The sequence below is a fragment of the Vulpes vulpes genome, chromosome 5 (assembly GCF_048418805.1).
Source record: "Vulpes vulpes isolate BD-2025 chromosome 5, VulVul3, whole genome shotgun sequence".
Taxonomy (NCBI): domain Eukaryota; kingdom Metazoa; phylum Chordata; class Mammalia; order Carnivora; family Canidae; genus Vulpes; species Vulpes vulpes.
In genome coordinates this window covers 112,363,566-112,386,613 of record NC_132784.1, presented here as the reverse complement: position 1 = coordinate 112,386,613, position 23,048 = coordinate 112,363,566, and the positions used below count along the sequence as shown (strand labels likewise).

Genomic DNA, 23,048 nt, shown 5'->3' with positions numbered 1-23,048 from the left:
ATCCCGGGCTGCCATCGGGAGGATGTCGTGCTGTGAAACGGGGCTCCCTGGCGCGCTCTGAGGAGTGGCTGAGGGCCCCTCCAGAAGAGGGGTGGCAAGGTGGTTGGTGGTCGGTCGTCGTGCAAAGAGAGGAGGGTTTGGGGAGTGTGGGTAGGATGAGCCATTGAGGGAGGGAATGTGGAAAGCGTGGAGGTGGGCTGTGCCCGGGCGGGCGCGGGCGGTGCTTGGAAGCATTGCTTGAAGTGACGTGGGTGAGCGAAGCGCCGTCTGGGTCAGGGTCACGGAGAGAAAAAGGGCAAGGACAACGCGGGGCCGGGCAAGGGACCTGGGCCACTGCGGGCGGCAGGGGGCGGGCAGCCGGGTGGAGCGTGGCGGCCAGGGCGGCCAGGGGCTGAGAGAACAGACAAGTAGGCAGGGGGAAGCGGGGCGGGGCAGGAGGGCAGGGCCCCGGCGTGAGCACAGCTGGTTCAGGCTCAGGCCCTGTGGCTTGAGCGCGTGCGCGAGGAAGCGGGGGGCGCGCGCGGCCAAAAGGGGGCGGCGCGCTGCATGGGCCGGGAATCGAACCCGGGCCTCCCGCGTGGCAGGCGAGAATTCTACCACTGAACCACCCATGCACCGGTGGCGGCGGTCACCAGACGGCTTCCCCAGCGGCGCTCGTCGTCGTCCCGGCACCGCCAGTGGTGAGCACCCGCTGCGCGGGGGCGGGCGGTGGGCCCGCGCGGTCTGCAAGACAGGCTCCGCGCCCGTGCAGAGGCGCCGAGGGCTCGGGCTCGGGCTCGGGCTCGGGCTCGGGCTCGGGCTCGGGTTCGGGCTCGGGCCGGCGCGCGGCGCCCACGGTCCCAGCGAGGCCCCGAGGCGGACTAGGCTCACCCTGTGCCCTCTCCCTGGGGCGGGGCCGCCGCCAGACACTGTCCTGCCGGGGGGAGGAGCCTGGCCAAGCCTGACCCGCGCCCGATTCCCAGGCAGCGCGGGGCGTCTGTGGCCTGCGCAGCTCAGCGCGGACCTTCCCTTCCCTCCCGGCGCCCCCCCGAAGGCCCTTGGGCGGATGGCTCTCCGGCCCGTGCAGTGCGCGCCGGTGGGGGCCGGCTGGGGCCCGGAGCTCGGATTGTGTGCGCTCCCGGGGTGCCGCGGGGTGGGGGTGGGGGTGGGGGTGTGTGCGTGTGCGCGCGTGTGTGTGCGCGTGTGTGTGTGTCGGCGTCGGTGTCGGCGTCGGAGATGGGGGCCCGGTAGCGCCGCCCGGGGCCGCCGAGTAGCGCCCAAGCCAAGAGGCCAAAGACAGGCGTGTGAGCTCTGCCCGCAGCTCTCCGTCGGGGCCGGCTGGGCTGCGGTGGGGGTGAGGCCGGCAGGTGCGCTCGGGCCGAGCGGCCGCCGGCTGGCTGGCGGGCGGCGCGGTGAGGGAGCGCGCTGGCGTCCTGGAGTCCCGGCCCCGCAGCGGCTTCCCGCGCGGAGACGCGCGCCCTGGCGCCCGGGTCGGGGGCCCGTGGAGGCAGGGCTGCCTTGCGCTCAGGGCTCCCCGGAGCCACCACGGCGGGGTGGGCCGCACCCCGCCCCCCGCGCCAGGCCCAGCGAACGGGGCGGGGGTCCCGTCTCTGGCTGGCGCGCGGAGGGCTCGGCTGCCCGCGTGGCGGGCGTGTGGCCGTGGTGAGGCCTCCAGGTGGCCACGCCTCGTGGGCGCCCCGGGGCGGGGGCGGGGGCGGGGGCGGGGGCGGGGGCGGGGACGGGGGGTGGAGACCACGGGATGAATGGGGGCCGGCGGAAAGGACAGGCCGTCGGGACCCCGCGCTCCCGGCGGGCGGGCGGGCGGAGGTGTAGGGCGGGGCTGGGAGAGCGAGGAGGCGAGCGAGGCGCGCCCCTCAGCGGGCACAGGTGGGAGCGTGGCCCGGCCCGCGCGGGGCTGTCGGCATTTCGGCCCGCGGCTCGCCTGCAGGGGGCGGCGGCGGGAAGGAAGAGGGCAAACGGAGCCCCCGGAGAGCCGGGCAGGAGAGACGTGCCGCCGAGTTGCCGAGGCCCGCGGCCGCCGTGCGATGAGGAGGAGGGAGAGGCACGGGAGGTGGCGGGGGAGGGAGGGCGCGGGGGCGCCAAGCCTGCGGCCGGGAGGGCCGAGGCGCTGCAGCTGCGTGGGTCGGGTCCCGGGCCACGTGTGCCAGGGCGCCGCCAGCCCGCAGCGGCGTGTAAGGCGGGACAGACAGGGCGTCGTCCAGGCCCGGGTGCGGAGAGCCCGCGTTGGGCGGGCCAAAAGGTGGGCGTGTCAGGAGTGGGATTCGAACCCACGCCTCCAGGGGAGACTGCGACCTGAACGCAGCGCCTTAGACCGCTCGGCCATCCTGACGGCAGGCCTGGGCGCGCCGCCGCTCGCCTGGCTGGGACCCGGCGCCGACCCGGAGCTGGCTGGCGGCCGTGTGGGTGCGCGACGGACGGACGGACGGACGGGACTCGCGTCCCGGTCGACGAGGCCAACGGCCCGCCGACTGACTCTGCTGGCGCCGCCGCCCTCGTCGCGGTCCTCGCCGCCGCCCCCTCCCCCTCCCCCTCGCCCTCGGCCTCGCCCTCGCCCTTCCCGGGGCGCGCACCCTGCTGCCGGCGTCCGGCCCCCCGCCGCCCCCGCCGCCCGCCGCGGCCCATCCCCGGCGCGGGGCCTCCTGCTCGCCGTGTCGGGCGTCTTCTCCCGCCGCCATCCCCGTGCGGCTGGGCGGGGGCGGCGGCGGGTCCCGGTCCGGGGCCCGACGCTCCGAGTCGGGCCGGGGGACTGCTGTGCGCGCTGACGCGGCGGCCGGGGGGTCGGGCCGGCTGGGCCGTGGCCCGGGGCACGTGGCGGGCGCCTGGCAGGACGGGCGCGCGGGACGTCGAGGGCCCGGGTGGGCGCGGGCAGGCAGGCCGGCAGGCAGGCGGGCGGGCGGAGAGGGGTCGGGCGCCCGGGCGGCCGCCGCCGCCGTCCTCGTTAGTATAGTGGTGAGTATCCCCGCCTGTCACGCGGGAGACCGGGGTTCGATTCCCCGACGGGGAGGCGAGACACGCCCTCTTTTGGTCGCGGGCGCCGCCGCCGCGCTGCTGCCCAAACGTACGCCTCCTTCTCCTCCTCCTCCTCCTTCTCCTCCCTCGTGCCTCCGCCCGGCCCCGTGCGGCCAGAGGCGCGGGGCGACCGCGGGGGCCCGTCCTGCCCGCCGTCGACCCGACCCCCCGCACCCCCTGCCCTTCCTCGTCGGCCCTGGCGCCCTGGCGCCCTGGCGCGTGCGGGCTCGGCCCAGCCCAGCCGGGACCTCCTGACGGGAGGCTGGCCGCCACGGGCTCCTCGCTCACGCGACGGACAGCTGCCCGGCTGCCGGGCTTCCCGTGGAGGTGGCCGTGGGGGCCGGGCCGACCGTGCGGGCGGGGCGGGGCGGGGCGGGGCGGGGAGCGGGTGGCGGGAGGGAAGCGCGCGCCGGGGGCAAGGGGCGGGGCTCCCCGGCGGGCAGCCGAGGTCCCCGGAGCCGCAGGGCGGCGAGAGCGCCCCCCAGAGGCGGGCGGCGGAGGCGGCGGCGGCGGGCGGTCGTGCGTGCGGAGCAGCAAGGAAGGGCTGCGTGGGGCTGGCGCGGGTGGGGCGCAGAGCCGCGGACGGCCGGCACGTCGGGGCAGGGCTGCGGCAGGCGGCGGAGGCGGTGGCGAGAGGGCGAGGAGGCGCTGGTGCGGAGCCTGGGCCGGCGTCCGGGGGCGGCCCGGGCTGTGCAGCGTTGGTGGTATAGTGGTGAGCATAGCTGCCTTCCAAGCAGTTGACCCGGGTTCGATTCCCGGCCAACGCAGCTGGCCAACGTTTTGCGCGGCTCCCGGTGCTCAGGCCCGATGGGAGCCGGGAGCCGGGAGCCGGGAGCCGGGCGCGACGCTGAGTGCGTGTGTGTGTATGTGTGTGAGAGAGGAGGAGGAGGAGGCGTGCTGCGTTTTGACGGCGCGGCGGGCGGGCGGGCGGGCGGGCGGTCCGGCCAGGTGGCTCGGCGGGGCCGGCGGGCGGCTGCGCGTGGCCCGGCGGGGGTCCTGGAGGCCAAGCAGAGGCGAGTGGGCGGTAGGGAGGGAGGCGCCGGGTCCAGGGCGCACGGGCCAGGCGCGCAGCCTGACGCTCCCTGGTGGTCTAGTGGTTAGGATTCGGCGCTCTCACCGCCGCGGCCCGGGTTCGATTCCCGGTCAGGGAAGCCTTTCTTCTTCCTCTCGCAAGCCTGGCCTGGCCCATGCCTAGCGACCGACCTCCGCGGCGCGCCGCCGCCGCGCACCCCTTTTAGCGCAAGCTCGCTCGTGCGTCTCCCTGGCCCCGACCGAGGCTGCGCGTGCGCACGAGGCCACCCGCCCCGTCGAGCCCAAGGCAAGGCTTGCAGAGCGGTGCCCTGGCGGGCTCCGTCGGGCCGGCCCAAGCCTTTTGGCCTCGCTGGCTGGCTGGCTGGCTGGCTGGGCGGCCGGCAGGTGGGCCGACTGGAGGTCTCGGCGTCTCGCGGGGCCGCCTCCCCCGGACGCTCGCCTGGCTCCCCGTCTCGCTCCGCCCCAGGCCCGACAGGCCGGGACGCCGTCCGACCCCAGCCGAGGCCACCCACAGGCCGGGCGCCTCGGGCCTCCGTGGGTGCTTGGACTCTCCCGCAGCACCACTGCCGCCGGGAGAAAGGTCGTGGCGGCTCGCAGCCCCCCGCCCCCAGCCCCCCGCTGGCTCCTTGGTGAGGTGCTACTTGGCGGCGGCCGCGCTGGGGGGATGTGGGGACGGCGGGCCGAGGCGGAGGGGGCCGGTTGTGGGGAGGGTGAGCCACCTGTCTCTCTCTGAGTCGGGGGTCACTTGCTGGAGCCCCCGGTGCCTTCTCTCGGCCGGCCGTCGGCCCGGCAACCGCCAGCGATGGAGCTGCACGTGGGTGGTGGTCTTGGGCGGGGATGAGAGCAGAGCGCCGGCCCCCGCCGGCCCCCGCCGCCCCCGCCCGGGCAGGCGGTGGTTGGAAAGCGGTTGTGGGCGTCTCCCGGTGGCCGGACCACCAGGCAGTGGAGGCCAGAGAGCAGGGAGATAGATGCAGGAGGCCAGTGGGGCTAACCCGCGGGCCGGGCAGGTGGGAGGCGGCGGAGGCACCCCGGGGACAGACGGGGTGCCCTTGGAGGCCCCGGGTCAGTCCAACTGCACGACCGCTACCCCGAATCCTGGGGCAGAGGGGCAGGCGTGTTCCCCGACACAGCTTCCTCCACCCCGGCCCCCGGCCGCCGGCCCGGCCCCGGCCCCAGCCCCACGTGGCCGGCCCCCCAGCTGGATGCCGCTCGGAAGGGGCTCCCCTTGGCGCCTTAGCGCCCCCCCCCCCAGGCAGGAGAGCCTGCAGCCCTGTCTCCGCCCGGGTGCGGGTCTCCTGGCGCCGCTGCTCCTGCAGGTGAACCGCAGCGCCCGGCCTCCTTCCTGCCAACGCTTGCACGGCCGCCCTCCAAGGCTTTGCTGTGTGTCCAGAGACTGTCTCCGTCGGAGGCGCAGAGGCCGGCCCGCGCTCTGCGTGAGCCTTCCGGGGCTCGCTGGCTGGATTTGGACACCGTCCGGCCGGCGGTGGAGAGGAGCGCCTGTGGGCCTCCGGGTGCTTCCCGTCAGCACGGGCAGTTCCCTCAGCGCCCTCGCCTCTCCCTCTGGCTGTATGGGTGGGGGTGGGGGTGCGGGGAGTCCGCGACGGTGGGGGATAGCGCTGGACGAAGGTGTTCTCCCCCGCGCGTCGCCTCGCACGGGGGTCCGGGCACAGGCGCAAAGCGTCCCGGAAAGAGGGCAGGGCCAGGAGCGACCCGAGCCGGGCAGTGGGAGAAGGAGTCCCGGGTGTGTGCGTGGAGTGAGGGCCCGGGAGGTGTGGCGCCGGCGGGCACTGGCCGAGAGTGGGGCTGGCCACTGAGGCAGGGCACCCTGCCCGGCGCCTCGCCTGCACCTGTGCACCTGTGCGGGCGGGCGAGCTGTGAGGTAGGGGAGGGGACACGCTGGGCGTGTGCCTGAGGAGCCTGTGGGAGACCGGGACTGCGGGCATTGAGTGTAGGACGTGGGTGTGGGGTCCAAGGGGTCGGTGGTAGATGGAGGGTTTGAGCCTGGAGGCTGGAAGGAGCAGCACGTGGCACGTGGGGGTGGGTGTCGATGGGGAGTCGTCCCGGTGCCAGAGGGCTGGGAGACCCCGTGGTGGCGGTGGACGGCGGGCGGGAGAGGTGCCGGGAGGCCGCTGGGCTGCGCTGGGCTGCACTGGGCTGCACTGGGCTGCGCTGCAGGGTGGCCGGGCAGACGAGCGGGTGAGCGAGCGAGCGAGCGAGCAAGCGAGTGAGCGAGGTGCAGGGGGCGGGGGTGGCAAGCAGGCAGCTGCACGGGCGGGCTAGGGAAAGAGAGAGAGGGAGGGATGGAGGGATGGAGGAAGGGAGGGAGGGAAGGAGAGACCGGGTGTCGGAGCTGTTCCCACGGGGTGAGGAATTCCACCGACCCGGAGATGACCATTCCCCGTCATCGTCATGGGGACCACCAGCCACGTCTCAGGTGTCAGGTGTCATCGTCGTGGGCTTGAGATTCAGGGAGGCCAAAGGGACAGACGCAACGCACGATCATCGACAAATGAGGACTCGGAAAGGAGGGCGCGTGGAGGCGGGTGACAGGGGTGGGGACGTTGGGGCAAGAAGGGCTGGTGGGGGTGGAGGGGCCGGCGGCGCTGGTACTGGTGTTTGCTGCTGCTGCTGCTGCTGCTGCTGCTGCCGCCACCGCCGCCGCCACCGGTGATGGGGGTGGCAAACTCTGGCGCTGTTGGTGACGGCGTCCCCCGGGGCCCCGGTGGAGACAGTGGACTCGGCGATGCCCATGCCCGTGCGCTGGCGCCGGCCTCAGTCCTGCTGCTGCTGCTGCTGCTGCTGCTGCTGCTGCTGCTATCGCGGTGGTGGTGTGCTGGTGGTCCTGGGGCTTGGTGGCGGACTCGGTGCTGGTGGGGTCGCGGTGAGGGAGGGTGAAGGACTTCAGGGCCGTGGGCCATGCTACCCGTGCCGGTGTGCTGATGGTGGCCTCGGTGGTGGTGGTGACCGCGGAGGACTTCAGTCTGTTGGTGACTGCCCATGCTGGCCTGCTGGCGGTGGGCACGTCCTGCTGCTGCTGCTGCTGCTGCTGCTGCTGCTGGTGCAACTGCTACTGGCATGGTGGTGGGTGGTCCTGGTGCTGGTGCTGGTGGTGGTGTGGGGATGGTGGTCCTGGGGGTTGGTGGTGGACCAAGTGCTGCGGGGGTCGTGGAGGCCGGGCGGGGGGGGGTGGGGAGGGTACCTCCGTGTGCCCTTGGCGGTGATGCCCATGCTGCTGCGCCGCTGTTCGTGGACTCGACGTGCTGGTGACAGCCGTGGCGGTGGCGCTGTCCCTCGAGGCTGGGTGTGCTAGCGCCGGTGCTGGCTAAGGTGGATGGACCTGGTGCTCGCGATGACTTTAGCAGTGGGGAGTGGCCCGTGTTTGACGGGGACCGCGGCCAGGTCGCCATAGAGAGCATCCCGGGCTGCCATCGGGAGGATGTCGTGCTGTGAAACGGGGCTCCCTGGCGCGCTCTGAGGAGTGGCTGAGGGCCCCTCCAGAAGAGGGGTGGCAAGGTGGTTGGTGGTCGGTCGTCGTGCAAAGAGAGGAGGGTTTGGGGAGTGTGGGTAGGATGAGCCATTGAGGGAGGGAATGTGGAAAGCGTGGAGGTGGGCTGTGCCCGGGCGGGCGCGGGCGGTGCTTGGAAGCATTGCTTGAAGTGACGTGGGTGAGCGAAGCGCCGTCTGGGTCAGGGTCACGGAGAGAAAAAGGGCAAGGACAACGCGGGGCCGGGCAAGGGACCTGGGCCACTGCGGGCGGCAGGGGGCGGGCAGCCGGGTGGAGCGTGGCGGCCAGGGCGGCCAGGGGCTGAGAGAACAGACAAGTAGGCAGGGGGAAGCGGGGCGGGGCAGGAGGGCAGGGCCCCGGCGTGAGCACAGCTGGTTCAGGCTCAGGCCCTGTGGCTTGAGCGCGTGCGCGAGGAAGCGGGGGGCGCGCGCGGCCAAAAGGGGGCGGCGCGCTGCATGGGCCGGGAATCGAACCCGGGCCTCCCGCGTGGCAGGCGAGAATTCTACCACTGAACCACCCATGCACCGGTGGCGGCGGTCACCAGACGGCTTCCCCAGCGGCGCTCGTCGTCGTCCCGGCACCGCCAGTGGTGAGCACCCGCTGCGCGGGGGCGGGCGGTGGGCCCGCGCGGTCTGCAAGACAGGCTCCGCGCCCGTGCAGAGGCGCCGAGGGCTCGGGCTCGGGCTCGGGCTCGGGCTCGGGCTCGGGCTCGGGTTCGGGCTCGGGCCGGCGCGCGGCGCCCACGGTCCCAGCGAGGCCCCGAGGCGGACTAGGCTCACCCTGTGCCCTCTCCCTGGGGCGGGGCCGCCGCCAGACACTGTCCTGCCGGGGGGAGGAGCCTGGCCAAGCCTGACCCGCGCCCGATTCCCAGGCAGCGCGGGGCGTCTGTGGCCTGCGCAGCTCAGCGCGGACCTTCCCTTCCCTCCCGGCGCCCCCCCGAAGGCCCTTGGGCGGATGGCTCTCCGGCCCGTGCAGTGCGCGCCGGTGGGGGCCGGCTGGGGCCCGGAGCTCGGATTGTGTGCGCTCCCGGGGTGCCGCGGGGTGGGGGTGGGGGTGGGGGTGTGTGCGTGTGCGCGCGTGTGTGTGCGCGCGTGTGGGTGTCGGCGTCGGAGATGGGGGCCCGGTAGCGCCGCCCGGGGCCGCCGAGTAGCGCCCAAGCCAAGAGGCCAAAGACAGGCGTGTGAGCTCTGCCCGCAGCTCTCCGTCGGGGCCGGCTGGGCTGCGGTGGGGGTGAGGCCGGCAGGTGCGCTCGGGCCGAGCGGCCGCCGGCTGGCTGGCGGGCGGCGCGGTGAGGGAGCGCGCTGGCGTCCTGGAGTCCCGGCCCCGCAGCGGCTTCCCGCGCGGAGACGCGCGCCCTGGCGCCCGGGTCGGGGGCCCGTGGAGGCAGGGCTGCCTTGCGCTCAGGGCTCCCCGGAGCCACCACGGCGGCGTGGGCCGCACCCCGCCCCCCGCGCCAGGCCCAGCGAACGGGGCGGGGGTCCCGTCTCTGGCTGGCGCGCGGAGGGCTCGGCTGCCCGCGTGGCGGGCGTGTGGCCGTGGTGAGGCCTCCAGGTGGCCACGCCTCGTGGGCGCCCCGGGGCGGGGGCGGGGGCGGGGGCGGGGGCGGGGACGGGGGGTGGAGACCACGGGATGAATGGGGGCCGGCGGAAAGGACAGGCCGTCGGGACCCCGCGCTCCCGGCGGGCGGGCGGGCGGGCGGAGGTGTAGGGCGGGGCTGGGAGAGCGAGGAGGCGAGCGAGGCGCGCCCCTCAGCGGGCACAGGTGGGAGCGTGGCCCGGCCCGCGCGGGGCTGTCGGCATTTCGGCCCGCGGCTCGCCTGCAGGGGGCGGCGGCGGGAAGGAAGAGGGCAAACGGAGCCCCCGGAGAGCCGGGCAGGAGAGACGTGCCGCCGAGTTGCCGAGGCCCGCGGCCGCCGTGCGATGAGGAGGAGGGAGAGGCACGGGAGGTGGCGGGGGAGGGAGGGCGCGGGGGCGCCAAGCCTGCGGCCGGGAGGGCCGAGGCGCTGCAGCTGCGTGGGTCGGGTCCCGGGCCACGTGTGCCAGGGCGCCGCCAGCCCGCAGCGGCGTGTAAGGCGGGACAGACAGGGCGTCGTCCAGGCCCGGGTGCGGAGAGCCCGCGTTGGGCGGGCCAAAAGGTGGGCGTGTCAGGAGTGGGATTCGAACCCACGCCTCCAGGGGAGACTGCGACCTGAACGCAGCGCCTTAGACCGCTCGGCCATCCTGACGGCAGGCCTGGGCGCGCCGCCGCTCGCCTGGCTGGGACCCGGCGCCGACCCGGAGCTGGCTGGCGGCCGTGTGGGTGCGCGACGGACGGACGGACGGACGGACGGGACTCGCGTCCCGGTCGACGAGGCCAACGGCCCGCCGACTGACTCTGCTGGCGCCGCCGCCCTCGTCGCGGTCCTCGCCGCCGCCCCCTCCCCCTCCCCCTCGCCCTCGCCCTCGCCCTCGCCATCGGCCTCGCCCTCGCCCTTCCCGGGGCGCGCACCCTGCTGCCGGCGTCCGGCCCCCCGCCGCCCCCGCCGCCCGCCGCGGCCCATCCCCGGCGCGGGGCCTCCTGCTCGCCGTGTCGGGCGTCTTCTCCCGCCGCCATCCCCGTGCGGCTGGGCGGGGGCGGCGGCGGGTCCCGGTCCGGGGCCCGACGCTCCGAGTCGGGCCGGGGGACTGCTGTGCGCGCTGACGCGGCGGCCGGGGGGTCGGGCCGGCTGGGCCGTGGCCCGGGGCACGTGGCGGGCGCCTGGCAGGACGGGCGCGCGGGACGTCGAGGGCCCGGGTGGGCGCGGGCAGGCAGGCCGGCAGGCAGGCGGGCGGGCGGAGAGGGGTCGGGCGCCCGGGCGGCCGCCGCCGCCGTCCTCGTTAGTATAGTGGTGAGTATCCCCGCCTGTCACGCGGGAGACCGGGGTTCGATTCCCCGACGGGGAGGCGAGACACGCCCTCTTTTGGTCGCGGGCGCCGCCGCCGCGCTGCTGCCCAAACGTACGCCTCCTTCTCCTCCTCCTCCTCCTTCTCCTCCCTCGTGCCTCCGCCCGGCCCCGTGCGGCCAGAGGCGCGGGGCGACCGCGGGGGCCCGTCCTGCCCGCCGTCGACCCGACCCCCCGCACCCCCTGCCCTTCCTCGTCGGCCCTGGCGCCCTGGCGCCCTGGCGCGTGCGGGCTCGGCCCAGCCCAGCCGGGACCTCCTGACGGGAGGCTGGCCGCCACGGGCTCCTCGCTCACGCGACGGACAGCTGCCCGGCTGCCGGGCTTCCCGTGGAGGTGGCCGTGGGGGCCGGGCCGACCGTGCGGGCGGGGCGGGGCGGGGCGGGGCGGGGAGCGGGTGGCGGGAGGGAAGCGCGCGCCGGGGGCAAGGGGCGGGGCTCCCCGGCGGGCAGCCGAGGTCCCCGGAGCCGCAGGGCGGCGAGAGCGCCCCCCAGAGGCGGGCGGCGGAGGCGGCGGCGGCGGGCGGTCGTGCGTGCGGAGCAGCAAGGAAGGGCTGCGTGGGGCTGGCGCGGGTGGGGCGCAGAGCCGCGGACGGCCGGCACGTCGGGGCAGGGCTGCGGCAGGCGGCGGAGGCGGTGGCGAGAGGGCGAGGAGGCGCTGGTGCGGAGCCTGGGCCGGCGTCCGGGGGCGGCCCGGGCTGTGCAGCGTTGGTGGTATAGTGGTGAGCATAGCTGCCTTCCAAGCAGTTGACCCGGGTTCGATTCCCGGCCAACGCAGCTGGCCAACGTTTTGCGCGGCTCCCGGTGCTCAGGCCCGATGGGAGCCGGGAGCCGGGAGCCGGGAGCCGGGCGCGACGCTGAGTGCGTGTGTGTGTATGTGTGTGAGAGAGGAGGAGGAGGAGGCGTGCTGCGTTTTGACGGCGCGGCGGGCGGGCGGGCGGGCGGTCCGGCCAGGTGGCTCGGCGGGGCCGGCGGGCGGCTGCGCGTGGCCCGGCGGGGGTCCTGGAGGCCAAGCAGAGGCGAGTGGGCGGTAGGGAGGGAGGCGCCGGGTCCAGGGCGCACGGGCCAGGCGCGCAGCCTGACGCTCCCTGGTGGTCTAGTGGTTAGGATTCGGCGCTCTCACCGCCGCGGCCCGGGTTCGATTCCCGGTCAGGGAAGCCTTTCTTCTTCCTCTCGCAAGCCTGGCCTGGCCCATGCCTAGCGACCGACCTCCGCGGCGCGCCGCCGCCGCGCACCCCTTTTAGCGCAAGCTCGCTCGTGCGTCTCCCTGGCCCCGACCGAGGCTGCGCGTGCGCACGAGGCCACCCGCCCCGTCGAGCCCAAGGCAAGGCTTGCAGAGCGGTGCCCTGGCGGGCTCCGTCGGGCCGGCCCAAGCCTTTTGGCCTCGCTGGCTGGCTGGCTGGCTGGCTGGGCGGCCGGCAGGTGGGCCGACTGGAGGTCTCGGCGTCTCGCGGGGCCGCCTCCCCCGGACGCTCGCCTGGCTCCCCGTCTCGCTCCGCCCCAGGCCCGACAGGCCGGGACGCCGTCCGACCCCAGCCGAGGCCACCCACAGGCCGGGCGCCTCGGGCCTCCGTGGGTGCTTGGACTCTCCCGCAGCACCACTGCCGCCGGGAGAAAGGTCGTGGCGGCTCGCAGCCCCCCGCCCCCAGCCCCCCGCTGGCTCCTTGGTGAGGTGCTACTTGGCGGCGGCCGCGCTGGGGGGATGTGGGGACGGCGGGCCGAGGCGGAGGGGGCCGGTTGTGGGGAGGGTGAGCCACCTGTCTCTCTCTGAGTCGGGGGTCACTTGCTGGAGCCCCCGGTGCCTTCTCTCGGCCGGCCGTCGGCCCGGCAACCGCCAGCGATGGAGCTGCACGTGGGTGGTGGTCTTGGGCGGGGATGAGAGCAGAGCGCCGGCCCCCGCCGGCCCCCGCCGCCCCCGCCCGGGCAGGCGGTGGTTGGAAAGCGGTTGTGGGCGTCTCCCGGTGGCCGGACCACCAGGCAGTGGAGGCCAGAGAGCAGGGAGATAGATGCAGGAGGCCAGTGGGGCTAACCCGCGGGCCGGGCAGGTGGGAGGCGGCGGAGGCACCCCGGGGACAGACGGGGTGCCCTTGGAGGCCCCGGATCAGTCCAACTGCACGACCGCTACCCCGAATCCTGGGGCAGAGGGGCAGGCGTGTTCCCCGACACAGCTTCCTCCACCCCGGCCCCCGGCCCCCGGCCCCCGGCCCCCGGCCCCACCCCACGTGGCCGGCCCCCCAGCTGGATGCCTCGGAAGTTGCTCCCATTAGGACTTTTGCTGGATTCAACGCTTGCTACTCCTGTTCCTTTCGTTGTCTCGTATAGCTGTTCTAATCAAATGAGTAGATTTATTTAGAGAGTAATACAAGTTTGCATAAAGCTCTTTCGGGTCTATTTGGGATGTATACTCTCAAGAATGAAGAATTCATAATAGCTGCAAAAGTTAATGGGATGCTCTCTCTCTTTTTTTTTTTTATAGTTTAGGGAGAGCAAAGCCCTGATCAAAATTGATTTCATAGTAGAGAATGAGATGTATATTTTTCGCGTTTTATGACCCTCATTGCCACTCTTCTTATTCTAGTGAGGGTAAAGCAGTACATTATGTACCTACATTAGTCTTAGTATTAACACTCCACCGTACATCTTTCATCATGTGTTGTTCTATTAAAGAGCCTCTTAGTTTGTCATAGTTTTAGTTCATCACATATTCTATGTATTTTCTGAGATGCCTGATGGTTCAGTTAAGCATGTAACAGTGATCTCCATGTTATGAGTCCAATTCCCACCTTGGGCATAGATTTTACTTAAAAAAATAAGTTACACTTTCCCGTGGGAGGTGCCTTCTGTACCTGGAGAAAAGAGACCTAAATATCTCCCAAGGTAAAGGTATATAGAGAATAATCTATTTGCAATATTTCAATGTAGTATTAGTGGTGATTGTGATAAAATGTTCCATTCCATCCAATTTTGGGGAATAAAGTTATAATTGAAAATTTTTAGAAAAAAATTTGGATCTATGTTAAATGTGTTTTATTATTTGTCAAACAGTTTTACTGTAGCAGTTCCTATTACTCAGTGTTTGCACTTTGCAGGAAAAATTGTATGTTCATTAGTTTATTATTTGTATTCTAGAAAACTAAGCAGTATTTCGAATATTCATTACTATGTGCCTGTTTATGACATACATAACACAATAAAGCTGTTTAAAAACGTGAGTAAATATGTATATATGTCACTTATTCTTTTGTGGTAGTCAGACCCTTTCTGTAGATAGCCATCTCTTGGTTTCAAAGCTGGCCACAATCCTTCCACATACTATATGGGGTTTTGTCCGTGTGAATAACAGCACGTAGCTAAAATGTAAGTATGTCACTTCCAAGATGAGGTTAGAAAATACTGTGGCTTCAATCTTGGGCTCTCTCTGTGTGTCTGTTTCTTTCTCATAACCTTCTTTGGAGGAAGCCAGTTAACATTTTCTGATGATGCACCTGCAGGCTATGGAGTAGCCCAGAGCAGGAGGAATAAAAGGCGTTGGAGCACCCAGCCAAGTGAATTGGGTCCTCCATTCCAGTTGAAGCTTCAGATGACTGCAGGCCGGTCAGCAGCTGAGGACTGGGAAGCAGATCCATGAAGCTAAGTTGCTTCTGGGCTCCTGACTCCGGAAACTGTGATCGAATAAATGTTTCTTGTTTTAAGCTGCTAAGTTTTGGAGTAATATAACATGCACTCCATTTGTAATAATATATAAGTTATCCAAAGATAACTAATCAAAATTGTATGTTTAAAAAAGGGGTACAGAGGCAGGTTAGTTGGTTGAACGACTGCCTTCGGCTCAGGTTGTGATCCTGGATCAAACCCTGTGTGTCATGCTCCACGCTCAGCAGGGAGCCTGCTTTTCCCTCTCTGCCTGCAGTTGCCCCTGCTTGTGCTCTTTCTCTGTCAAATAAATAAATAAAATATTAAAAAAAAAAAAAAAAAGGGGGCAATCCGGGTGGCTCAGCGGTTTAGCGCTGCCTTCGGCCCAGGGTGTGATCCTGGAGACTGGGGATCGAGTCCCACATCAGGCTTCCTGCATGGAGCCTGCTCCTCCCTCTGCCTGTGTCTCTGCCTCTCTCTGTGTGTCCCTGATGAATAAATAAATAAAATATTTTAAAATAAAAAAATAATTAAAAAAAAAGAGAAATAGGATGTGTGTTTTCTAAGTAATCACTTAGGATGAGGTCTTCCTGGAGTCTATACTGGAGCTGAGAGGGCTGCTAATACAACATAACTGGCATCCATATTAAAAAAGGAAAACTTAAAAAAATTTTTTTTTAATTAAAAAAAAGGGGGAAAATCAGTACACTCACATGGGAAGAACTCCAGGGAAAGTTTGGAGTTATGCTGCCACAAGCCAAGGAAGTATCAGAAGCCAGGAAAGAGGCCTGGAACAGATCCTTCCCTAGAGCCTCCAGAGGGAGTATGGCCCTGCTGACACTTGTTTTGTTTTGTTTTCCTGCTGACACTTTGATCTCAGTTCTGGCCTCTGAAACTGTGAAACAATAAGCTTATGTTGGTTAAGCCACTCAGTTCACAGTACTTTGTTATGGCAGCTGTAGAAAAAGAATACATTGGGTTGAATAAAATAGATGATTGAATTTATTTAATCTGTCTCGAAGAAGGCCCTGACTCTTCCCTCTTCCAATACCCTGCAGAAGAGATGTATGCATTTCTGAAAAATCATGCGATCCCATTTTAAACAAAAACAAACATATGCCTTATTGTGTGGCCTGGTGGCTAAGCTTTGTAGACCCACAGGGGAAACCTTCCACGATTAATTCAGTGAGAATGGAATCAAGGTCCCCATGTCTGTGACTGAGCGAATACCTGTTCCTGCCCGCACAGCTCAGGAGTGTATTGTGGTGCCATGAGGAATTGCGATGAGAATTATAGTGGAGGGGACTGAAGCACAAAAATCTGGAAGCATAAATCATTTATTTTTTCCTATGATTTTTTTTTTTTGGTTGTTTTTTTTGTGTGTGTGTGTTGTTGTTATGGAGAAGAAAATTGCTTATCCAATCATCAAAAGGAATGAGGTGAGCCCTCCAGAAAATTGCAAGTAAATCACTATTAATTCCCAATCCTTCCACCCTTTCCTGAGCTCCCTCACTGCTTACATTCCCAGCTCCCTGGATCTTTGCCTCCTCTGACCAAAATATCAGCCGGAAAAGCTGATTCTTCCCATGGCATTACTGAGTGGCCACAACAAGAGAAGAATGTTGATTATAAGAAAACAAAACCCAGTCACACGAGAGGAATTACAGATGCACCATAAACCAAATGCACCCTAAACCATAAACCTTTGAGAGGAAACCTCAAAGATATTCAAAGACAGGGAAATAAGCATGACGTCAGCAGACTGAAAGTGACACAGGAAGTGTGTTCAGGAAGCCAGAATTGGAAGACAAAACCACACTTGTCTGCTTTCCTCCCTATGTGTCTCCAATTCCCAGCAGCTCTCTCATTTTCTCTTGCTCTCTCACTCTCTCCCCTCTCCATCCTCCCTTCCTTCCCCCCTCCTTCTTTCAGATGGCTTGCTTTACTTATATGACCTAACATGTTCTGATTTGATGTGACCTTTCAATTAGTACCTGCCATCATCTACATGAAGTATTTGCACCTCAGTTCATTTCAAAGTCTGATGAGTCACCAGTCATTCCGTGAGCTTCATCCCCCTTGGGGGACTGTAGGTCCCAGCCTGACCTGGGGCAGGAGGAGGGTGAAAGAGTTAGGAGAGGGCTTTTCCCGCCTGAAAGACTTAAGGCAGCCTCTTCTAGCTGTGAGCAGGGTGCAGGAAGTGGGGCATGCATGTTAGGTATCTGCAGACATTTCCTATTATAAATAGATACCGACATTATCTCTTTTTTCCTTCTGTTGTGGCTATCATATCTGGATGTATCATGTAAAAATTATATACTTGCAATTTGGTAAATGCTAAAGGGATCATCCCCATTAGGGAGGAGATGGTTTTTTGCTTTCACTTTTTTTATTTCTTACTTTTAAAAAAATGCACCTATTATATCTGTGAATTTAAATAGGTTTACATTACATTTCTCTTTTTTAATTAATTTTTTTTCACAATACATTTCAATTGGACATTTATCCTGTCAGGTTTTCCAGAAAGCTGTTTCTTCTCCTAGCCTTTTATCTGGTGATGCATATCTACTCCATATTCTTAGTAAATACAGAAAGTTGGTCTGTGTTTAGCAAACAGCAACTGGCATTGCCTTTGAACATTCTCCCATTTACCTATAATCTGGCTTGCAAACTCTTGAGTTCTCTCCATGATTTATTAGGGAGAATTCTCTGACTTTGACTCTTGATACTGACTCCTGAACACATTTTTTAACCTGCCCTTCAAATCCAGGAACGTGGGCAGCCCCAGTGGCACAGCAGTTTAGCGCTGCCTGTAGCCCTAGGCCTGATCCTGGAGAACCTGGATCGAGTCCCATGTCGGGCTCTCTGCATGGAGCCTGCTTCTCCCTCTGCCTGTGTCTCTGCCTCTCTCTCTCTCTCTCTCTCTCTCTCTCTATGAATAAATAAATAAATAATCTTAAAAAAAAAAAAAAAAGAAAAATCCAGGAACATGTAGCCATCGATGTTTTGGTTGTCAACTTTGACTCTCTTTCATACTTAGTTTCACACCAAACAATCCTTGAACATTCCAGACACAGAGCAGTTTCCATCCCTGCCTTGCTGTTCCATCTTCTCAGAATGTTCTTTCCCTAGATAGCCCCTAGCTCAATTCCCTTCTTCTTCCAAATCTTTACTCAAAGGTCACCTTTTCACCCTATTTAAAATTGCAATCCATTCCCCACTTTTTCTTCAGAGTACTTATCATCTCCTATAATTTAATAGATTCATTTCTTATTTTGTATCTCTCCAATATAATGGAAGCTCTGTGAATGCAGGGATTTTGTCTGTTTTATTCATGAATGTATCTCCAGTGTCTAGAACAGTCCCACACATAGGAAGCACCTAATATGTATTTGCTGAATGAATGATAATCTGTGGTTTGGGGGCTCTGAGGCTTTTTCCCAGGCGATGCTCACAGCTATACCTGAGGACATCCCTCTGAGGCTTTTATTTTTGCACTTTACCATTCTACTAAGTCAGAAAAATGTATCATCATGGGAAAAATAATGATGCCCAATTTACAATGAATGAAAAAAGGCAGTCTTCTCCATTGACAAACGATCATGCTGATACATTTCAGCTTTCCTACCTCAGAGAATTCCGGGTCTTCATGAACTTCTTTCAGGAATAGAGGTGGTGTAGTTCAAGATATCATCTTTTTGTATCCCGACCTTGTTCACAGGTTGTCTTTTTTTTTTTTTTTTTTTTTTTTTTTTAAGATTTTATAAGAGGGAGAGGGACATGCAGACTCCGTGCCCAGCATGGAGCCCAACGCTGATGGGATCCCACGACCCTGAGATCATGACCTGAGCCAGAATCAAGAGTTGGGTGCTTAATCGGCTGAGCCACCCAGACGCCCCCAGAGGTTATCTTAATCCTCAAACTACTGTAGATCTTGCAGAGAGTTTAGAGAGCTTAAAGTGTTCTTCCATGCCACAGAAATGCCACTCCTGACATTGGAATGCTGAATAGAGTTTCTGTAAGTTCTGATAAATGTGTTTGGGGAGGTGGCCAGGAAATCTAATAGGACCTTGTTTAAAAATCAAGTGTGGGGATAGATACAGTTCTGTGTAATTTAATCTGATGGTTAAATTGATGAGGGAGCAGAAGGCGAGCTGAGGACAAAGCAGAAGCTGATTCCCCGCACCCCCGGATGGGATATGTGTGCCATTCCTCAGGCACTCCTGGCTGCCCTAAAACTAAGGAAAGGAAAACAAAATCCAAAGATTAACTAACAAAGATCACAGTTCAACAAGACAGGAGTCTCCCTCAGTAACGTCTTAGTGATTTACAAGAAAAAAGCATTCTTATCAACAGTGTAACTTCCAAAGACTCAGTTTTCTGGAGCCCAAAGTCACATCCATAGTCACATGAGAAACAAAGGTAGAAGGGAATGTAAATTAAAAAAAACTTCCTTATAACATGCAGCCCATTGACAAGGACTTGTGATAGGCATAGTATCACGTTCCTCCAGGAACCTCCCAACTATCTTACAGTTAATGCTTTCTGAGAGGGAAAAACAACCTTAACTTGACCATTGCAAGGCCTCCAGTGTCTTGTAGGCCCTCTTTAGCAGACAAAAATTCACAATTTTCAAAAATTGTGAAAAATTCTTGTGAAAATCTCCTTTTGGGACACCTGGATGGCTCAGCGGCTGAGCGTCTGCCTTCGGCTCGGGGTGTGATCCTGGAGCCCCAGGATCAAGCATCAGGATCAAGTCCCACATCCGGCTCCCTGCGTCAAGCCTGCTTCTCCCTCGGCCTATGTCTCTGCCTCTCTCTGTGTGTTTCTCACAAATAAATGAATAAAAACATAAAAAGAAAAAAAAATCTCCCTTTTTCCTTACCCCCAACCCTCAAGTGTATAATCAGTCACTCCTCACCCTTGTAAAGCAGCCCTTCCTGCCCACTGGGCCTTCTCTGTGCTCTAATAAAATAAGTGCCCCAAATTGGTGCACCATGTTGCACCAATGACGGCTCAAGGGCTCTTTCCTGGCCCTCAGCTCTGCACCCCACCAACACAGCCACATTAAAAAAAAACTACATAGTTCTGAGAAGAAATTGCAGGACACACACAGCACAGCACAGCTAACAAGTGACACAAGTGGGAAAATTTATTGCGGGGGGGGGGGGGGGGGGGGCGGAGGGAAGGGAGAGAAGGAGCTCCAGGGTGCCCTGGAGGGTGGGGGTGAGGGTGGGTTTCTATCTTTTATTGACAATTGTTAACTAGGGGGGCAAAATAATGAATTCATTCCTTGGAGCAGAGGCCAGGTTTTCAAGCCTTTTCTTCCTAATTCGCTCAGGGGTTTCTGTCTGGGCGTCCTCCATTTTAGGCCCCTTCCTGTGGAGGGGTGGCCAGGCCTCGGAGTCCTCCTGCCACCTCTCCCCCCTCCCGTTAGAACCTGACTGACTGCCTCTGCTACAGCACCAACTGGCTTTGCTTCCCACAGCCATTTGGCCTGATTACAACTTTGTAGTTTCTTTCCCTTCACGGGAGGGAACCCATCTTGTTTGTTAGCTGTTGTGGTCTAATTATTATTATTTTTATAAATAAGAAAGGATATTCTTAAAAAGATTTTATTTGAGAAAGGAAGAGAGCACAAGCAAGGGGAGGGGCAGAGAGAGAAACAGACTCCCCACTGAGCAGAGAGCACCCCACCCTCCGCCAGGACCCCAAGATCACTACCAGAGCCAAAGACAGAGCTTAACCAATTGGGCCACCCAAGCACCCTGTTGCTAATTATCGGGTCCCTTGTTCTTACTGCGTTAGTCAGTGAATTCCACCCAGTCCTGAGCTCAGAGGAAGTGGTGGATGAATCTGCTGATATGGTCTGGATTCCCCAGTTCAATGTTTGCCAAAAGCGCTTCCCTAGTCACAGAACTCCTTGAGAGGCCTCGCGGAATGAAAGGTCGTGTGGTCAAAATAATGCAGAATGTTCTGCGTACACCGTTCCTCTTTGTATATTCATAACGCCCATTAAAGGCTCCAGGAAGCCCTACTGCAAAGAAAACTTTTAAACTAAGTTTTATACGGCATTAGCCATATTAACTTGTTTCTGGAATGTTCTTCCTTACAGATATCCACATCTCACTTCATCATGGTTTTGACTCAAATGTCACCTTATCATGAGGTCTCCTTGATCATTCACTATAATCCCCTCCCTCACCATCCCCCTCTCCCATTTTATTTTCCCTCATTGTACTCATTTACCAAGTGAGGGAACATATGTTTGCTTGCTTAATTGTTTATTGCCTGACTACCCCACCTCCTATCAGCCGGGCCTTTGTCTTGTTCGCTGCCATATATTCAGAGTGTAGATCAGTGTCTGGCACATGATAAAGCATTCAATAAATATTTCTGGAATGGGTAAATTCTTTAGCATTTGAAATCAGAAGAATTTCAAACCTAGAAAATCCATAGACATGATGTAGTCCAATCTCCTCATTTTAAAATTGAGGAAGCAAAAAAAAAAAAAAAAAAAAAGAAAAAGAAAAAGAAAAAGAAAAATTGAGGAAGCTGTGGCCCAGAGGGTCAAAATAACTTGTTTTAAGGATATATAGGTAGTTGGTGTTGTAAACCTTTTATATACAGCTTGGGATACTATACATTTTGCTTTACAACTTGATTTTTGCACTTATTGTTGGGCCATGAGCATCCCTCCACTTTATAATGTCCATTTAAGTGATTACTTTAAAATATGTCCTACTTCTGAAGATACTCAAGCTAAGCTACTAAACATAAGTGGATATATTTAAGTGTATATATGAAGTTAGCACTGTAAGATGAGCTTCTTTATATCGGAACCTTTCTGAACTGGAAAGTACAGAGGGATGCCTGGGTGGCTCAGCGGTTGAGCATCTGCCCTTCGCTCGGGTCATGACCCCAGGGTCCTGGGATTGAGTCCCACATCATGCTCCCCTCAGAGGGTCTGCTCCCTCTGCCTGTGTCTCTGCTTCTCTGTGTCTCTCATGAATAGATAAAATCTTAAAAAAAAAAAGGGGGGGGGGGAAGGAAATGAATGACTTTGAAAGGATGCCTATGTGGTCAATGTCCAGGTATGAAGGTGCTTGCTTTAGGGCTATCCCTGGAATTATTGGGGGCGGATGGGTGGGGGTTTGAGCTACTGAGGACTGGGAGAGAATGTTGGAGGAACTTGTACAGATAGTCCCCAAACAGGCCAGGGCACAGATCTCAGGCCAGGTCACCTTTCTTTCTGAGGTGAGGACCGTTCTCTTGAAGGCCCTTGGCTAAAATGTCCCAAATGTGATACCCAGGCGTGGCTGGTCTAGACTCTAAGAGTGAATGAATTTAAAGCTGACAGCTCCTCTTTCTTCTGTGGCTATAAAATAGGTTCCTTCTTTTTGAAGATGACTTGATTTTCCACTGTGGAAGCCATTCATTGCACACTTCTTCAAACATTCTCTTTTCTCCTGGACCAGTCAAATCACCTGGACCCATCCCAGTATGGCTGATTTCTCCAGCAGCAAACGTTGCCAGCTCCTTCTCACCCCTACACAGGGAGAGCTCACCAAGAGAAACCCAGTCCAGAAGCCAGACTGACCTCTGCATCCTGACTCCGCCTCCCTCTTCAAAGGCCTCCTGAGCTCTCCAGGAGGGTTCTCAGCTCTCTGAGGAGAAAACAGCCGCTTATGGAACAGGGTTTTTAATTTCTCTTTTTAGAAATCGATTTCCTTTGAACTAGGCAAATATCAATGTATTACACAAAAGTCAACTTTAAGTTCCTCTGATAAACTACTGAGGTTTAGCGTTGCAATGTGGCCTCACACCCTTAGGGCCTCGTCAGTGTTGCAGGGGGTGTCTGCTTGCCACTGCCACCTGGGAGACTCAGGCTCCATCCCCAACCTGCAAATGACAAGGGCATTTTGTTTTCTTTCATCCCCTCCCACACTCACATCCCGGAAAATCTCTCCCGTTTGGCCTACTGTGCTTTGCTGGAAGAAGCCGGCCTCTGGGGCAGTGCCCCGCGGCGACCCCAGGGGCAGGGATGGGTCTCAAGAGCGGGCGCTTCCACCGGCGCTCAAGGGCATCCTCCTAACAGGGCCCCGCTCCTCCGAAGAAGGTGACTTGGTAAAGGAGGGGAACCAAAACAAAGGAATACTGGCTTAGCTAGCTGGTTTCCTTTGGGTCACAAATCCAAGAATGAAAAAGGACCTAATTAATTAAAAGAAAAAAAAAAAGGAGAAAGGCAGCGTTGCATTGGCCGGGAATCGAACCCGGGCCTCCCGCGTGGCAGGCGAGAATTCTACCACTGAACCACCAATGCTCGCGCTGCAGCCGCCCTGGCGCCGTCCCTTGACTCCAGCGCGGCCCTCGCTCCCTCCCGCCCGGACTCGGGTCTTTGCCGAGTCACCACCGTCCCGAGAGCGGTGCCTTTCTGTGTCAAGACAGCAAAAGGTTACGCCTCCAGAAAGAACAGCGCCGCCAAACGCTATTGGAAGTCCCGGCCCTTCCTGGGGGCGCGGGTCCTGCCACGAGGTCCGGTCCACGGGGCGTCCACGCCGCGGGGGCCCCGCCCGCCTGCTTCCCGGCGCCGCGGCTGCGCATCTTCCACGAGCCCCGGGCGGCCGCCCTCGCCCCCGGGCTCACCCGCCCAGACGCAGGGCGCTCCACGCGGAGGGGGGAGGGAGGAGGGGAGGGGGGGAGGAGGAGGGGGGAGGAGGAGGGGAGGAGGGAGGGGGCTGGGAGGAGGGGAGAGGAGGGAGGGAGGGAGGAGAAGGGAAGGGGGAGGGAGGAGGAGGGAGGGAGGAGGGAGGGGAGAGGACGGAGGGGGAGAGGAGGGTGGAGGAGGGAGGAGGGGGAGGGGAGGGGACAGAGGAGGGAGGGAGGGGAGGGGAGAGTAGGAGGGGGAGAGTAGGAGGGGGAGGGAGGAGGAGGGGGAGGGAGGAGGAGGGGG

General features: G+C 61.9%; 11 non-coding genes across 11 annotated transcripts; 6 read left to right on the top strand and 5 right to left on the bottom strand.

Moving 5' to 3' along the window:
- Positions 1 to 543: 543 nt before the first annotated feature.
- Positions 544 to 614, bottom strand: TRNAG-GCC (transfer RNA glycine (anticodon GCC)). Its single transcript has one exon. It is a non-coding gene; the product is annotated as a tRNA-Gly (tRNA).
- A 1,632-nt stretch (positions 615 to 2,246) lies between these two features.
- Positions 2,247 to 2,329, bottom strand: TRNAL-CAG (transfer RNA leucine (anticodon CAG)). The gene has a single exon. It is a non-coding gene; the product is annotated as a tRNA-Leu (tRNA).
- Positions 2,330 to 2,932: 603 nt separating this feature from the next.
- TRNAD-GUC (transfer RNA aspartic acid (anticodon GUC)) lies at positions 2,933 to 3,004 on the top strand. Its single transcript has one exon. It is a non-coding gene; the product is annotated as a tRNA-Asp (tRNA).
- A 700-nt stretch (positions 3,005 to 3,704) lies between these two features.
- TRNAG-UCC (transfer RNA glycine (anticodon UCC)) lies at positions 3,705 to 3,776 on the top strand. Its single transcript has one exon. It is a non-coding gene; the product is annotated as a tRNA-Gly (tRNA).
- Positions 3,777 to 4,088: 312 nt separating this feature from the next.
- Positions 4,089 to 4,160, top strand: TRNAE-CUC (transfer RNA glutamic acid (anticodon CUC)). Its single transcript has one exon. It is a non-coding gene; the product is annotated as a tRNA-Glu (tRNA).
- A 3,838-nt stretch (positions 4,161 to 7,998) lies between these two features.
- On the bottom strand, positions 7,999 to 8,069 carry TRNAG-GCC (transfer RNA glycine (anticodon GCC)). Its single transcript has one exon. It is a non-coding gene; the product is annotated as a tRNA-Gly (tRNA).
- Positions 8,070 to 9,687: 1,618 nt separating this feature from the next.
- Positions 9,688 to 9,770, bottom strand: TRNAL-CAG (transfer RNA leucine (anticodon CAG)). Its single transcript has one exon. It is a non-coding gene; the product is annotated as a tRNA-Leu (tRNA).
- A 625-nt stretch (positions 9,771 to 10,395) lies between these two features.
- TRNAD-GUC (transfer RNA aspartic acid (anticodon GUC)) lies at positions 10,396 to 10,467 on the top strand. The gene has a single exon. It is a non-coding gene; the product is annotated as a tRNA-Asp (tRNA).
- Positions 10,468 to 11,167: 700 nt separating this feature from the next.
- On the top strand, positions 11,168 to 11,239 carry TRNAG-UCC (transfer RNA glycine (anticodon UCC)). Its single transcript has one exon. It is a non-coding gene; the product is annotated as a tRNA-Gly (tRNA).
- A 308-nt stretch (positions 11,240 to 11,547) lies between these two features.
- Positions 11,548 to 11,619, top strand: TRNAE-CUC (transfer RNA glutamic acid (anticodon CUC)). Its single transcript has one exon. It is a non-coding gene; the product is annotated as a tRNA-Glu (tRNA).
- A 10,728-nt stretch (positions 11,620 to 22,347) lies between these two features.
- On the bottom strand, positions 22,348 to 22,418 carry TRNAG-GCC (transfer RNA glycine (anticodon GCC)). The gene has a single exon. It is a non-coding gene; the product is annotated as a tRNA-Gly (tRNA).
- Between the last annotated feature and the right edge of the window lie 630 nt (positions 22,419 to 23,048).